This window comes from Stegodyphus dumicola, chromosome 10 (assembly GCF_044657685.1).
Source record: "Stegodyphus dumicola isolate Sdum_Otavi_A_Nest chromosome 10, ASM4465768v1".
NCBI lineage: Eukaryota > Metazoa > Arthropoda > Arachnida > Araneae > Eresidae > Stegodyphus > Stegodyphus dumicola.
In genome coordinates, this window is record NC_140777.1 from 113442317 (window position 1) to 113457566 (window position 15250).

The window sequence follows — 15250 nt, forward strand, 5'->3', positions numbered from 1 at the left end:
TGTTGATACTTTAGTCTACCAGTTTTGTAAAGTAACTTTTATGAGAATGATTACTGTAATGTCATATCTAGAAGATATTCCATTTGATCAGATCTTGGCATCATTTATGCTCCTTCCACAGATCATTGATGCATTCAGGCGCTTTAAGATTTGATCACTTGAAATTCTTATTTAGATCTAAAATTCCTTTTAATTTGCATAATCGTTTGGCTTTCACGCTTTGGAGTTTAAATTTTAAAGTTGAGATGTGTAACGGTATGCCGTATGGAACACAGCTGCATCCGTATGAGTTTGTGGTATTGTTCGTTAAGGGTATATTTAGGTAAATGTAATTGTGTCTGTATGTATCTTGAGAGATGTCTAATGTTTCGCTACACAACAAAAGCTGAACGTTGTCATCTACACACTGCGTATACTTGAGGAATTGATGCAATATATAATGTTTCAATGATGCGTTGATTTCGTTTCCCTGATAGAGTTGTTTTTTTATTGTTTGATTACGCTTAATTCTGATATTTAAAATTCTGAATGTTTTTTCGGTGAAAGGGATTTTAATAAGTCTGTTTGCAAATGCAACAGACCTTTTTGATAATCTATGGCAAGTCAATTATGAAAAGTCATACTATGAGCAACCATGTTGTAATTCAGTATCATCCTATTAATTAAGAATGTGTCGATGGTATTACAAAGCCTGTTTGTTGCCATCATAGTTTCGGAAAAAATATAGAGTTCAAGATGATTCAAAATGGTTTTAATTGCAATTGAAGTCATTGATGTTACTTGTCTACAAAGCACTGCGGGCATTTCGCACTATGGCAAGAATTTAATTCTACTGACATCTTCCTTTTGTCGCGGATTGAAGGAAAAGGTTGTTTCGAGTTAAATCACTCATAAGACCAAAAATATAAAGGGGTAGAAATTTACATTTGCAGTACTCGGCAAACGGAGATATTTCCAGGAAAGGTAGGCTACATTGCTAAATATTGCGAGGCAATTTCTATTGGTATTTGTTAAGATGATATTTTGATACATCTCAAGTTATGTGCACCACAATTACTTTTGTTTTCTACATTCACAGTAAACGTAATATTATATTCATAGTAAACGGCAATTAAATGCTTTCGGAGGAAACCTCTGGATAAACTAAAATGTTTGCCTTTCCCTAGGAATAAAGATTTATTACTTAAAACGGAAGTTTAAAAACTTTACAACATGAGGTTTGTTATTTTTGTTGATAACCTAGTACACATTATTTGGCCCTTGTTAATTTAATTGTATTTCCATATTTTTGGATTAAATGGAGTTGCTTTAAAATTTAAGAATAATTAATTATATTTTCATTAATCATTATTAAATCACTTTTGTTCCTTTAAAGCATGTTATCTTTGAAAAAGCATTAAACATTTGCATCAACACACAAAGCAATTCCGAATTGATTATTCAAATTTTCACTAAATTGATCAAATCATTAGAATTACTATACAAATAATTTCTAATTTTAATTTTACTTTTGCTTTCTTGTATGTTTTTGCATTCCAAAATCATTTCTGACATTAAACGTTTAATACAATCTATGTTTTTGATTGTATTTTCTGAGACTGAGGATCTAATTGCTTGCAAATGTTGGCATAAATGTGAAATTCCTTTTAAATATTCACATTTCATCTAAATCTTTGAAATTCTGTTTATCAATTCTGAATTCTGACGTAATAGAACTTTCTTTCGCAAAGCGGTTAATTCATGTTATTTGAATTATTGTAATATTTATTTGCTCGTTCCTCATATAAAGTGTCCTTTTATTAGAAATTCCTCTCAAATATACCTACACATAACTAAATATTTCTGAAAATGCTTTTAAACGCATTTTTATGTACAACTGAGAAAAGACATAACAAAAATAGCGAAAAATAGTTATTTTATTTTTAAAAGAAATCATCTGAAATTTCTTCAAAAAGTTTCAGGTTTTTAAGCCATATCAAAATCTCATGTATCAAAATGTTATATTCATGTTACTTTAAGTCACGAAAGAGTTACAGTCACGGTCTTTTAGCAGGAACTAAAATAAAAAAAGCCCTAAATAACTTGTTGGCTAAAATTGGATTCTGGTACCACACTGATGTAGAGGGAAAAACTGTCAGCAACGTTGTCTTATGACGTCATACTATACCGCCAATAAACGGACAGGGATCGTAGAGCTCTCTAACCGCAAAGATATTGGCGAATAGAGCGCAAATTTGGGCCTCAGCGATTGTTCGCTGCATTGTGTGAATGAAATAATAGCTGCGGGGGGTTGCAAGGGGAGATGAACATTCGCACTTGCGCATGCGCATTGGGATTAGTTGGAGCATAAGCCCTCGCTCGCCGGCTCCCCACCCCTCCACCATAACGGACTACTTCCCCTCTTCAATAAGAGGAGTGCGAGCGTGATTTTCCTTTATATTCCCAGAGTCCACCGGTGGAGAACTGCAGTCATTCTAAGAATAGGGTTGCTATGAAATGAAGACTCTGGTGTCGATTTTTATCGCCAATTTTCCGCCAAAAATGCTCAATTAACTGATGAATGCATTAAATTTAAAATAAAAGGAGAGAATTCCTTGTATATGTTCGTCATAAACAAGCTGCCTGCTTATTCTTTCACATTTAAGTCTTTCAAGACTTTCTTTTTCACATAAAACTTCTAAGAAGCTTAACCCTGTTTTTAGTGAACATGCACTATATACGAGTGCACATGCAAAATATTAATGAGAAATATTCAGAAGTTGCAATCCATTGCAGAAATTAAAGATATAGAAACTGCATGAAAAACAGTTCTCCTTAAAATTGCTTCATTAATTTTCCAATATTTTAGCCCAAAAGGGACTACTAGTCTCGAAATGGGATTTTGCGGAAGTTCACTACAAATGGAGCATCAGTTTTCAAATTTTTGCTTTCAAATTAAACTCCCTGTTTTATTTTTAAAGAAATTAAACAATGAATAATCTACATATATATATGTATGTTTCTAGCACTGTAAATAACGGCGGTATCTACAGCCTACAAATTTTGAATAATGTAGTCCACCTCTCAATCATGTGCAGTAGGAAGCCCAATCTCGAATTTGTTTTATTATTTATTTTATTCTTTGTCTAAGAAAATGGTGCTTAAATAATGAAGTTAAAAATGCGAAAAAAAAGGGGGGTTAGCGAGAATGAGTGCAAGGGCAGGCTGATAGACTACAGTCTCAGTGAGAGCATAAATAAACTTTAATGAACTGTTAAAGATTTTTTTAAAATTTTATTTCGATGTTTCCATTTGTAAATATCTTTTTTCAAGTTTATTTCTTAAAAGTTAAAACAATAACTAAGTATACGCTACTCAACGCACAGTAAGAACAATAAGACCGCGCTTTTTTTTCAGAAACTCACCGCACTAAAAATATTGTACCTTGAACTTTAAATGATATATTCGTATCGAAATTTCTGCATAAATTAACATACATTATAATTTATGTCAGAAAGCAGAGTCTAGGCAAACATATATGGCCCACTTCAGCAAGGGAAAAAACAGAGTAAAGATTTCTTTAATTGATTGCTAGATTCCAGAGTACTGCCTGTTTAATACTCTAAGTTTTCTTCAAAGTCTTTATAACAGTAACTTTAACTTTTGAGGAATTTCAAACATTTTTGATAGCATTGCGAGTTTTAGATTTCTTACATGTTACAATAGTATCACAGCAGTTGAATGCAACACGTTTCGACTCTTACCGCTAGCACATGAAATCACGTATAATAGTAAATGCTTATATATTCATATGTAATAAAATAACAAAACATTGCGCATATAGAACAGTCTATTACTTTATTACCAAATAAAGTGATATAAAATATATCATATGCTAGAGTATTTTATGGAAATATCGTATATGAATACTCTGAACTCTTATTCTGAATGTTGGTAGCACATCTAGGTAGAATGTGGAAAGAAAATGTATCGTCAAAATCCAGGCGAAGGCACTTTTTTTTGTTACATTTGGTTTTCGAATAACTAAATGGTATCTTTATCTAAGTAGTCAAATAGAAATTATTTTAGAATAAAAATCAGAGTTATATTTGCAAATTTTCCTAATCCTGGAAAATTTATAATATAACGCTGATTTTTGTTGTTTGACTTCCAAAAATATCTTTGTTCGGCCTGTTATTTTAACCTAAAATAAATGGTGTCTGTTAGAAAAGGGCAAAACTTCTCTTTTACACGATCAAATCAGAATCGTCTTCACTGGATTGAATCAGGTTTTTATGGCCCATCCCTCGCTAACAATAACCTTGATAAAAAAAATTGGGAACGAGGAGTGAATCAAGGACAGTTAGAGAGAAAGGAACGAAGAAAAATCGAACGTGCAGTGCTCGGAAAAGTCACTTCAGTCAAAAGATAACTCCCTGAACTAATTTTTTTCAACTGTCGTTTTGAGATTCCTTAAATCATTTTTTACTTCCTTGTACGAAGTAAAAAGGAAGTATTGTAATCGCGAAAAGTTTCAGGCAGCATATTTCAACGAATATCCATTTTGACCGCTATCGAATGCAATTTAACGATGTTTTTGCGTGATATCTGTACGTAAGGACAGAATAAAATACTCTTTTCCTTTAAAAAAATTATAAAACTGCTTTAAAATTAATTCTGAAGAGAATTTTTCGTGACGTTAGTACGAACGTATGTACGTACGTATCTCGCATAACTCAAAAACGAGTAGCCTCAGAAAGTTGAAATTTTGTATATAGGACTGCTATAACATGTAGATGTGCACCTCGTATTTTGGTTGCAATCGGCCCTACCAAACGTATATAAATATATTTATATATATATCCGCTCTGTTACCCGGCTCATTGATCTCAGTTTCTTTACTCTTATATGTTTGTAAATTGTACATTTTTTGCTTTAAAAATGATTGAATTATGTTGTTTTTATCTTCTGGTTAAGGATTTTATGCCTTTAGTAAATCTGTGTGCAATATTTTTAGAATTATCAGCAATTTTAAAGTTGTTTAATTGCCGCTAAGCCTTTTTTAATGGTGGCCATTGATGTTTACATTTGAAACAGGAGACTAGTGGATTTGTTGCCAATTTAAAGAAACTTACCTACAACAAAGATAACGCCTTTCATTAATTATTGCGATTTAAATCATGCTTAATCCTTTCTGGAAAATTTTCGAGAAAATAAGTGTTTGAAATTTACTTCGTAATTTTTAATATAGATATTTTGAGTTTTTATGTATATTTTTTTGCCTTCTCGCGAAGTTAGAACTGAATTAATTAAATGAGAAATACTCAATCGTCTGTGAAAAACTGTTTCTTTTTTTTTTTTTTTTTTTTTTTTCTTAATTTCTTTTATACATCATTCTAGCTTTATTATAGTATTTGAATAGAACATGTGGCAACGATTAGATAATTCTGTTCTTTAAATGATATAAATTTTGTGCATTATGAGTTATAATGTGAACGAAATATAATACTGAAGGAGAGTCATCAGTTTTGCGCAACATAAAAAGTGAGAATTTTAGCTGATTTTCGAGTTTTAATAAATCAAATTGTTTTTGTCATACATATATGAAATTTTCAGTGTGTTATCTTTATACATAGATGATTATCTTTCTTGATTTATTTTACTTAATAGTGTATAAGAATTTGTTTTATAAAGAAAAAAACCTAACTGTATTTTCCGAAAATTTAAAATTTGTACTGAAGCACTGCGCGCAAACTAACAGTAATACAAATTTAGTTACAGTAATAATTTTTAAGTGAATCTAGGGCCAGATCGTCGCTTTGGTAAACAAATACTAGAGTGAATTTTAAAGAATGCATTTATTCTATTGTGGTTTATGCGCTGTCGGCGAAGTAGACTTAATTCAATCCAATAAGTTTAAATGAAATGCAAGAAAAATGCGTATAATTTAATATTCCGTACAAGGAAATCATGTGGTGTACACATCAGATTTTTATACAAAGAAAAACAATAAAATTCTTTCCCCAAAAATTTGGGAAACGGTGAAAGTTGAACTCATTTTTAACATGAGAGAATAACATTATTTTCTTCCCTAAAATCGAAATCCTGGCTTGTTTCCAACAACAGCTCTACAGCTCTCGTTTAGCGAACACTAAAGGAGCTCCGTTTATTTTCCGCGAATTAGGCATTTTCTCGCTCATTAAGGTGAATGAGTTTATAAGTGAATAGCATATCTGTATTCCTGGTACTCTTCCAACAAGATCTGTCCTTGAACTATAAAACAGCTACCCCTCCGTTTTCTGGAATCACTGTTCCATTCGCTCATTAAAATGAAAAGGTTCTTTGAATCTGCTCCCTAGCGAATTGTCCAACTCTAGTGTCTGTGGAGTATTTTTATTCTGTATCTATAAAATTTATCAATTTTTATTTTAACTTAATCCTTAAAAGACGAGAGAGAAGTGAAAGAATACAGTTCTTATGCTGTGCATATTAACATAGGAACAAGTATCGTTAATTTTTCTAAGGTACACTATTAAGCACTTGTGGCATCTTTAAACTTTCACTTAGCTTAAATTATGCCGTAACTCTCTCGAATCCAGTTCCTGTATTTCTCGTTTCTATGATAATTGTAATTCTAGCCGGAAGGCAAAGGAGACCTAAATAACAGGCCTCTGCCACTTGTTTTATTTAACGGGATTTCAGTTTCAGCAGAAAATTCTTTTGGCCTCGGAAATGTTTAATTAAAAATCTCTCCTAACTTTTTAATACGTGTTTGTCTTTTTTAGGAAAAGAATGCCTTTGATGGAGGTTGAGACATTTAAGAAAAGAAAAATCCCTATCCACATGTCAAAGGCTTATTCTTCACGAAGTGCAATGAATTCATTTAAACACGTAATGTCTTCGTTTCCAAAAATACTAGACGTGATCAATTCGATCCAGGACTTTCAGTTCTAGTAACTTCCAGAACAAAAGAAACCTACAGTACTTTTGCAGCATATTGCAAATAAGGGAGACGAAAATTGCCACTTATACTGAACTTTATAGATTTTTCTCAGCTTGCAGATCCTCTCTGAGATTCAGGGAGAGTTTTTTCTCCTGAATTCGCATCCTGCTTCACAGCTAGACTGAGAAAAATATCAAATTTAGTGTAAGTGACAATTATAACAGAAGGGTTGCTGTGTGAAAGATTTTGATTCTTTTCTCTTTGCTTTCACATGTATCCTCCGTTAAAATTTACTTCCATAATCTTAGACTATTTTTAGCATTCTCTCTGTTTTCGTTAGGGACATTTTGATCGTTTCACTTTTTTTCATTGGTGTACTAGAAAAAGAACGATCTTTGATTTTATCATTTTTTTAAAAAGTACATTACAATGTATATATTCAAGGCATAACTTCAGCGGAAGCCTTGCTGAGCTATTTCTCAGATTTGGAGTGAAAGTGTAACTCCAGCTGAAGTCCCAAATAAAACGACATGTGGTATTTTACTTTATCAATTACTTATCATTAATTTAATATTCATTAAATTTTTATTTATTCCTTTACATTTTATTGAATTTTAACTATTTTTATTTTATTATTTATTTTATTTATTTATTTTTGTTCTCATTTTCTGACAGCCTTCCACAGGGCTGTATCCCTTCTAATTTCAAAAATTAAGCCCTGCACTTCAAGGCCTTTGCTGTAGTAAATAAAACTTTAAAACAGGTTAGGTTAGATTAGGTTTTCTGAATTTGTCTAGGCACAAGCGGCTGTCTGTCTAACGGAATGTATGCTTTCCTAGAGGGCTATCTAAGGGAAACTGGCTCGTATTCAATTTACACATGGGGGGAAACTACTAAAACTAATCATTCAATTAACTCGTTTGCCTAGATTCGAACACACTAGTATTCAGCTATCTTAACCACCTGCCCACGGGTGAAGTAGGACTTTAAAGAGCAAAGCATCTGCGATATCTCTTAATAAGATTATAAGGTACGACTCGTATTTCTCCCGTCTTCTTAGCATGCCTTCGTGATGTAGTGCTCTGCATGCTGGGGGCGTATCCAGAGGTCCGTGGTTCGAATCCCAGCGAAGGCGTTACTCATTTTTCGAGACTCCTGCTTCCAAAAAATAATCTAATGTCTCTACAAGATGTAGACTATAAGCCGCGTTTAAAGAGAGGTGTGGGTACAGAAATGAAGGCATATTAAATACTTTCTGATCACTAATAGCAAAGAATGTTTACCAAACAAACTTATGTACATCGAGTTAAATTGTAAATTCAAAGTCTGAGAGATTTCCTGTAAATTGAGATTACGGAAATGAAGATAAATTATATATTCTCTGATCATTGATTGCCAAGACCGCGTGTCAAAAAATTTATGAACATTAAGTCAAAGTGTGAATTCAGAGATTGAGAGATTTCCTGTAAACTATGAACATATATAACATTTCTATAGTTTTTATTGAATCAATCCCCAACGCTCATGTAGGGACTTGCGTAGATGGTTATTGGGGCAGTAAGGCTTAGTTATTGCATGTTCATCATGTGGCTGAAGCATCACGGTTGCCAAAGGCATAAGATTTTTTATATCATAACTGTGTTCAAATTAACAAAAATAAATTTTCAAGAATAAGAAAGTTAAAATTCCGCATGTTCAATTCCTTTCCACTAAAGAATTGTATCAATGTTTTTATGATTTAGTGTTGATATGCAATGCAAAACTTTTCCCTAAGCTTTCGTTTTATCACAGTAATACCGAATTGACGCTCACGGGTAACTTAAAATCGCAGTTAATCCTCACACTTAAAAACATTGCAATAAGAATAACCCATACATGTAATTTATTGTAATTCGTTCAAAAAGTACAATTAAAAATTTGCCTGTATTTTCAACCAGACAAAAATTAATTCATTTGGTTAAAATTGAAGAGTTTAAAAACATAAAAGATAATGGAATACGAAAACATTCGTATTTAACCTAGAACCAGATATCTTAGAAAATAAACTTTAATAAAAAGTATTAAAATTTACATGTTCTGGCGCTGTGTAAAAATGTTCGCATTTATCCAGATTTTGATTACATAGTCTTCCTTCCGAACATGTACACTTCGAATGACATTAGCCCTTTGAAGATGTACCCTTCGAATTTTTGAATTTCTATTTTTATTTTTTTTTCTTGTTTTGGATAAATGTAGTAAAATTTTTATTAATAAACTAATCGATATAAAAGAAACATGTTCCCAGTTTTCGAAATAAAACACTATTATTTTCAACATGCCAGCATATTACCATTCAGCAAAGCATAATCTTATCTAACTTTCAAATTTAGCTGGTCTCTTGCTGATTAACAAACTAAGAGATTTAAAAGAAATAAACGCAGCTGTTCATGAAAAATTTCCACTTTGTAATGTGATTAGTTCAAATTAAAATTTATTTAATTTTTGATATATCTAAATAATACGTTTTTAAATCTATGAAAGATTTTCTAACGCTGTATAGTATGTAACTGATAGACAGTCATTTTCATTATTAAAACTTTTACATTTTAAAAAAACTAAGCCTTATTTAAGGCGTTATTCTATAAAATGAAAAGTTTAGTTGCATTTTTCTTACCTACAATTCGTATGACATTTCTTCAGCAATCATTGGGATATCTCAGTCGTCCATCCTATATCTTGAGATAATATCGCTCTACGCGTTTTCCTTGATTTTTTTCGCTGTCTTTCGATAAAGATCCTCCAGTCTTCATTACAGAGGTAGGAGGTAAAACATGTCTCTTACTAGAGAAATGATGCATTTGATTATTGCTACATAGCGACGGTTCTGTCCCCTTCATCAAGAGGTTCGAATCCACCAAACGGGCTGGCTGCATGGGCGTTTGCGTGGTTTTCCCCATGTGTAACGTGTATACGAGCCAGTTTTCCTTAGAACGTCCTCCACGAAGGCATCCCTTCCCTTAGGAAGATATCCCTCGTGTGCTTTGCCATAATTAAATACACCAACACCACTCCTTCATCAAATTCTTCAATAAAAAGACAAACAATAAAATGAAGGTACTGATATTTGAGCTAATATCAGTACTACCAGTATAAACTGAAAAGTAGACTAGCATACCAAAATGATGTAAATTTAGTTCAAAAGATCTGAAGGAAAGAAATAAACTGATTCATATTTCATTTGTGCTTAATTGATAAAAAATATGATGTTTTTGAATACTGAGAAATAAAATGCTTTAAAAAATTCTTCTTCATTCGAAGCATTTTTAATACATAATTAAAAGTAGTTGTCATATTTAAAAAAAAAAGAAATTGTGAATTTAATGGATCGCAAGAAAATTACATTGACTGGACTCATTAACACCTTTACATATTTTTTCTCTTTTTAGAATAATTATTTTTGATGGAATGCAGCGCAAGCGCTTATTCTATTAAAACAGCACCTGCCTGTGTAAATTTAACTAGAATATCTGTTTTACAAACGTGACTCGCTATGACAGAAACCAAGGAAACTGTGACCTTTGTGTAACTCTATAATGCTTGTGTTACGATTACCTATTAGAGTAGCAGCATCTGCAAATCGCATAAAACATTATACAGCTTACTGTAACGATTTCAAACCCCTTAGATTGAGTACTAAACATAGCTTCGAGAGAGTATTGAAATTGACGTATGCCCTTACCTTCCCTTTCAAGTAGCTTACATGCTTTCATGTAAGTTGATCAGTGACGAATATACCATTGAAACAGTCACATATCTATTACTATGGCACTTTAGGAATCTTTATACTCAGCCAAGAAATATTAATGGCATAATTCTCTATCATGTTCCTGTCATGTAGTATAACTGGTATATTACACAAGATCTCCAAAAAAATTATATTAAAATAAAACTTTATTTTTAATTTCAAAACAAGATCAGTTAAATAAATTATAAGGTTTTTAATCTAGACTATCCATTAAAATATGAAAATTATGTAGTTAAAATATTTAGAGAGTTTAAAATAATAATTAAGATTAGATTGATAAAAGTATATTAATTAAACTATTTAATTATGATTATTTATAAGTAATTATTAAATTATAATTTAAAATAATTCATTGTAAACTATTATTTAATATTTTTTAAAATATTAGTGATAAATTAAACAGTATTTTTAGTTTTATGGCACAACTTTAACAAGTATTTTTTTAACCAATGGCTGGCACTTGCCTATAGGTGCCAGCACTTGCCACTGGCTACTTCTAAATTCAGAAGTGGTAGCCATTTTATTGTGGGGAAGCCTAATAGATGGTCATCGTTGCTTCCTATAAAGGGACGGACAGTTACAACCATGTTTCTCTGGGACCGCAGTAGGCTCGTCGTTAGCAAAAGCACAAAACAAATTGAAACATTATCCGCATTTTAAGTGAAGGAATAAATTCAGTAGTATTAAATAAATAATTTTACCTGTGAAAAATAAATTAAACTTCTAGTTTTTCAGATATAATTTAATGAATAAATAGATGAGAATGCAAATATGTTGGAAATAAGTACATGATAAATGTTTAATAGGAATACTATAATAAAGTGGATGAAGAATTCCATTTGATTAAGCATGAACATAGAAAGCTGCATTACCTGCCCTTTTCATTTTAAGTTGCAGTTTGTAATTACCAAAGGCCATTTCATAATTATATTGTAAACCCAACACTGAATTATCTCCCTAAGAAAATAAAGTAAATTTTTTTTTACTTGATTTAAATAATTTTAATGCATGAAAGAAACATTCTGGAGAACAACCAGGAATAAATTTAAAAGTCAACCTTTTTGCAATCATTAAAGCAAGATCATGTACATATATTTTATTTTTTAAATCTTAGAAAGTCTTTTTCTTCATTCTCACTGTCATGATAATGTTATAGAAAAAGAAATGAATAACGTTCCGATTAGCTGTATAAAGAAATTTATCGTAAGACAGGAAAGTTTAAAATGATTTTGTCCAATATCTTCATCTGTAATTAGCTTAAGAAATCCTCGGAATTATTATAATGTACCAATTGTCTCAAACTGGCTCACAGTGGCCGCGTACAAAGCAATTTGATGCGGCCTGCGAATACATTCCCTTAAGTTAATTAGCATAATGATGGCATTAGTTATAATGGTAAAGAGAAATTTAGAGAAAGGTTTCAGGTTTTAATGAATTCGTATTTTTAAAGGTTTGAAGATACAGATATGATTAACTTATTTTCGTACTTGTCAAAAGATAGTTATGAATTTTTGCATTAAGAATAATCGCTTTGTTTGAGAATATATTTACATGAGGACAATTTTTTTTCACAATTGAAAATTAATACATCAGATAAAAAGGACTAGACTGACAATTGAGTATTTATAACTCGTGATAAAAATAGTTTGTAGTTAGGTTACGAAAAATAGTTTGTAGTTAGGTTCTCCAAGGTTACGAACCAAAACGCCTCTCCAAACATGTGATTTCACTTTACTTCTGCTATTTACATTCCGACTCATTCTAGTCTTATCTACCGCTGATAATATATTCGATCTTTCGAAATTTGGGTCTTTTGTTCAGACATCTTCTTCGTTCATTTGATGTCTCTTTTGGGAACTCCGGCCAAGACTCACTGATGTGAGGTGTCACTGAGGCTTTAAAAGGTGATTGGGCCGAATACGTCACGCACAGCGTTACTTTTCAATCTCAGTTACCGTCACATATTAGCTCAATGACCACCAGATATTGTAATTTAGATGTTACTATATATTCTTATTAGAATGTAAGTTTCTTTTAGAGAAATAATATTATGATAGCTACCTGTAGTTCATCCTAATTTTCATTTTTTATGTTCTTACTTTAACCGTGTTCTTCGGAAATTAAATTACTGGTATAATTTTTCCAACTAAATATCAGACGATAATATTAGTAAAAAGGGGGGATATAGTAATAATTTGACGGCCTCTTGGAATGGGAAAAGTCTTGCGATTACTACTGTACCATAGAAATCCACCAGTAACCCTGGTTGCATTACTTATGCTCAGGGGTTTCAGTACGTCTAAATGAACGCGTAGCCTTAGACAACTGTGTTCAGTTAACAATTCAATTCAGAATTTTACCGCCTCTGCAAAATTCTTCTAGTAATTGTCGTTTTTAAAGTATTTGAATAGCGTAAAACCTCACAGGGTTTAAATATGGCTTTGTTGGAAATATATGGTGTATGAAATTATTGAAATTGAACTAAATAAAAAGTTTTGATAAGTGTAATATCATGAAGATATTAGATCTTTGTAATATGCTTTTCCCCTTCTTGACCAATTGTCCCGACATCGCTTTTCCTTCTATGTTACATCAAGTTGATATCTGTTCCATTAATATTATGCCGGTCACGTCTTTTAAATCTTTTCTGGATTTTATGGATTCTATTGATGCTAAACGGATATTTTTTGGTCGGTAATCTCTTCAAATTCAGCCCTACAATCATAAAAATAACGAAAGAATGATTGCATTTGCAAAACGTTCTTTCATGTGTATTGCTGGGGAAATATAACATAAATGATTTCAAATTGAATACTAAAGCGGGATGTGATGCTCCAAACTGAAGATTAAAAGAGAAAGGTCACAGAAAACAGCAGTTCCAGAAACACATGACTTGGAAGCACTGCACGATTCCTCCTAACAACATCTGTTATGGATTTTTTTCTAACATTATAGCACAGATTTTCAGTTACTAAATCAAGATCATTAACATTTGTTTCATTACTGTTTTCTCTGAATTTTGTTCTATGTTAATATTAATAGTTACCAAATCAAAGGAGTAAATGAGTTTTACATATATTTAATCAACTAACAGCAACATCATACTGGATAAAGAACGCCTAGGTTATTCAATGTCGTTTGATACCGTAACTTTAGTAACAACTATTTGGTCGCCTTTTAAGCTTTACACACTAGAAAATGGCAGTGTTCTTATTTATTTTTAATATGTCTAATATCTGAAAAAACTACAGGGCGTCGATAAATGTGGCTTAAACAGTTTCTATTAAAGGGTTTAAGCGTTTTATTTTGTATCAACTAAGAATCATTGATTGCATTCAAGGCGAAATCGAACCCGTATCACAATAACTAGGATATTTCAAATATGTCTCTCAGAAACTTCACCTACAGTGCTTCTAGAGCAAATCGCATAGTACGATCAAATCAGCTATGGATACTTAGCATCTACAGCAGATTCCGGCAGTCTTTTTTTTCAGATCTAGTTTTTAAATTCAATATTTTCCCAGGTCGGATGAGAACTATAAGTAGGTTACATTTTTTTATATTGAATATGGTTTCTCTTACAAATAAAATGTCTGTTAAATATAAAAAATTGACAAACAGCATTTCTGAAATTTATTATCATTCCATTTTCCAAATACCAAGTATGGCGAATCTAAACAAGATGTTGAGGATTTCTTGGAGTTTTGGATAGATCTAGGAGTCTGAAATAAAGTTTCAGGAAGCAAGCTAACTGAAATATTCAATAAAACATTGTGTAACATGTCTCTGAAACAGTCAATCTCCAGCTATTAAATATAGAAAATTTACCTACTAACAAAATCTGTCCATTATGAGATTTTATTGCAGAGAAATCATAATTTGTCACTTATGAAACTGTTATAACAGAGATTTGTTTTTGCTAAAAATAACATTTTTGAAATTAATTTATAACTCAAAATCAGCTTGCAGTTTTTTTTCGCAAGTCTTATTTAACTATCCCTAAACCATATTTACTTATTGAGGTACTGTTAGCTGCTTTTTTCTATGAAAAACAACAAATGCAGTTAAAAACAGTAGCATAGCTCTGCCATTTGTATTTAAATAACTTCTAAACGTTTCTTTAACGTTCTCTTACTTTTGCATGTCCACTTTGACAGGATTAGGAAAGGCAAAAATTAATTTTAATGTACGTTACAGAATAAACATTGTACATATTGACTACCATTATAAAAAAATTAAACTTAGATATTATAAATCACGTTATATAATTACTCAGTAAGAAATTACCGTCCGTCATAATTTACTTCCTGCGATTCCTTTATAGATTATCTAGAGCAAGCGTGTGTTGTCTTACACAATAGGCGCCGCTTAATTTGACCATGTTTGTCCACGGCAATTTTGATAATGCTAAACGAATGACAACATTAAACGATAACTGGAATGGATTGTAACTAATTTAAAATAAATAGAAATAGAAACATATAAATACTTAATTTCCCTAGTTAGGAAACAATATTGTTCTTAGTGGATGCAAGCGTTATACA

At 31.5% G+C, this 15250-nt stretch overlaps 1 long non-coding RNA gene across 3 annotated transcripts in view; it reads left to right on the forward strand.

Moving 5' to 3' along the window:
• LOC118189098 (uncharacterized) overlaps window positions 1-15250 on the forward strand; it is an 872843-nt gene that overhangs the window by 736149 nt on the left and 121444 nt on the right. The window lies entirely within an intron of this gene.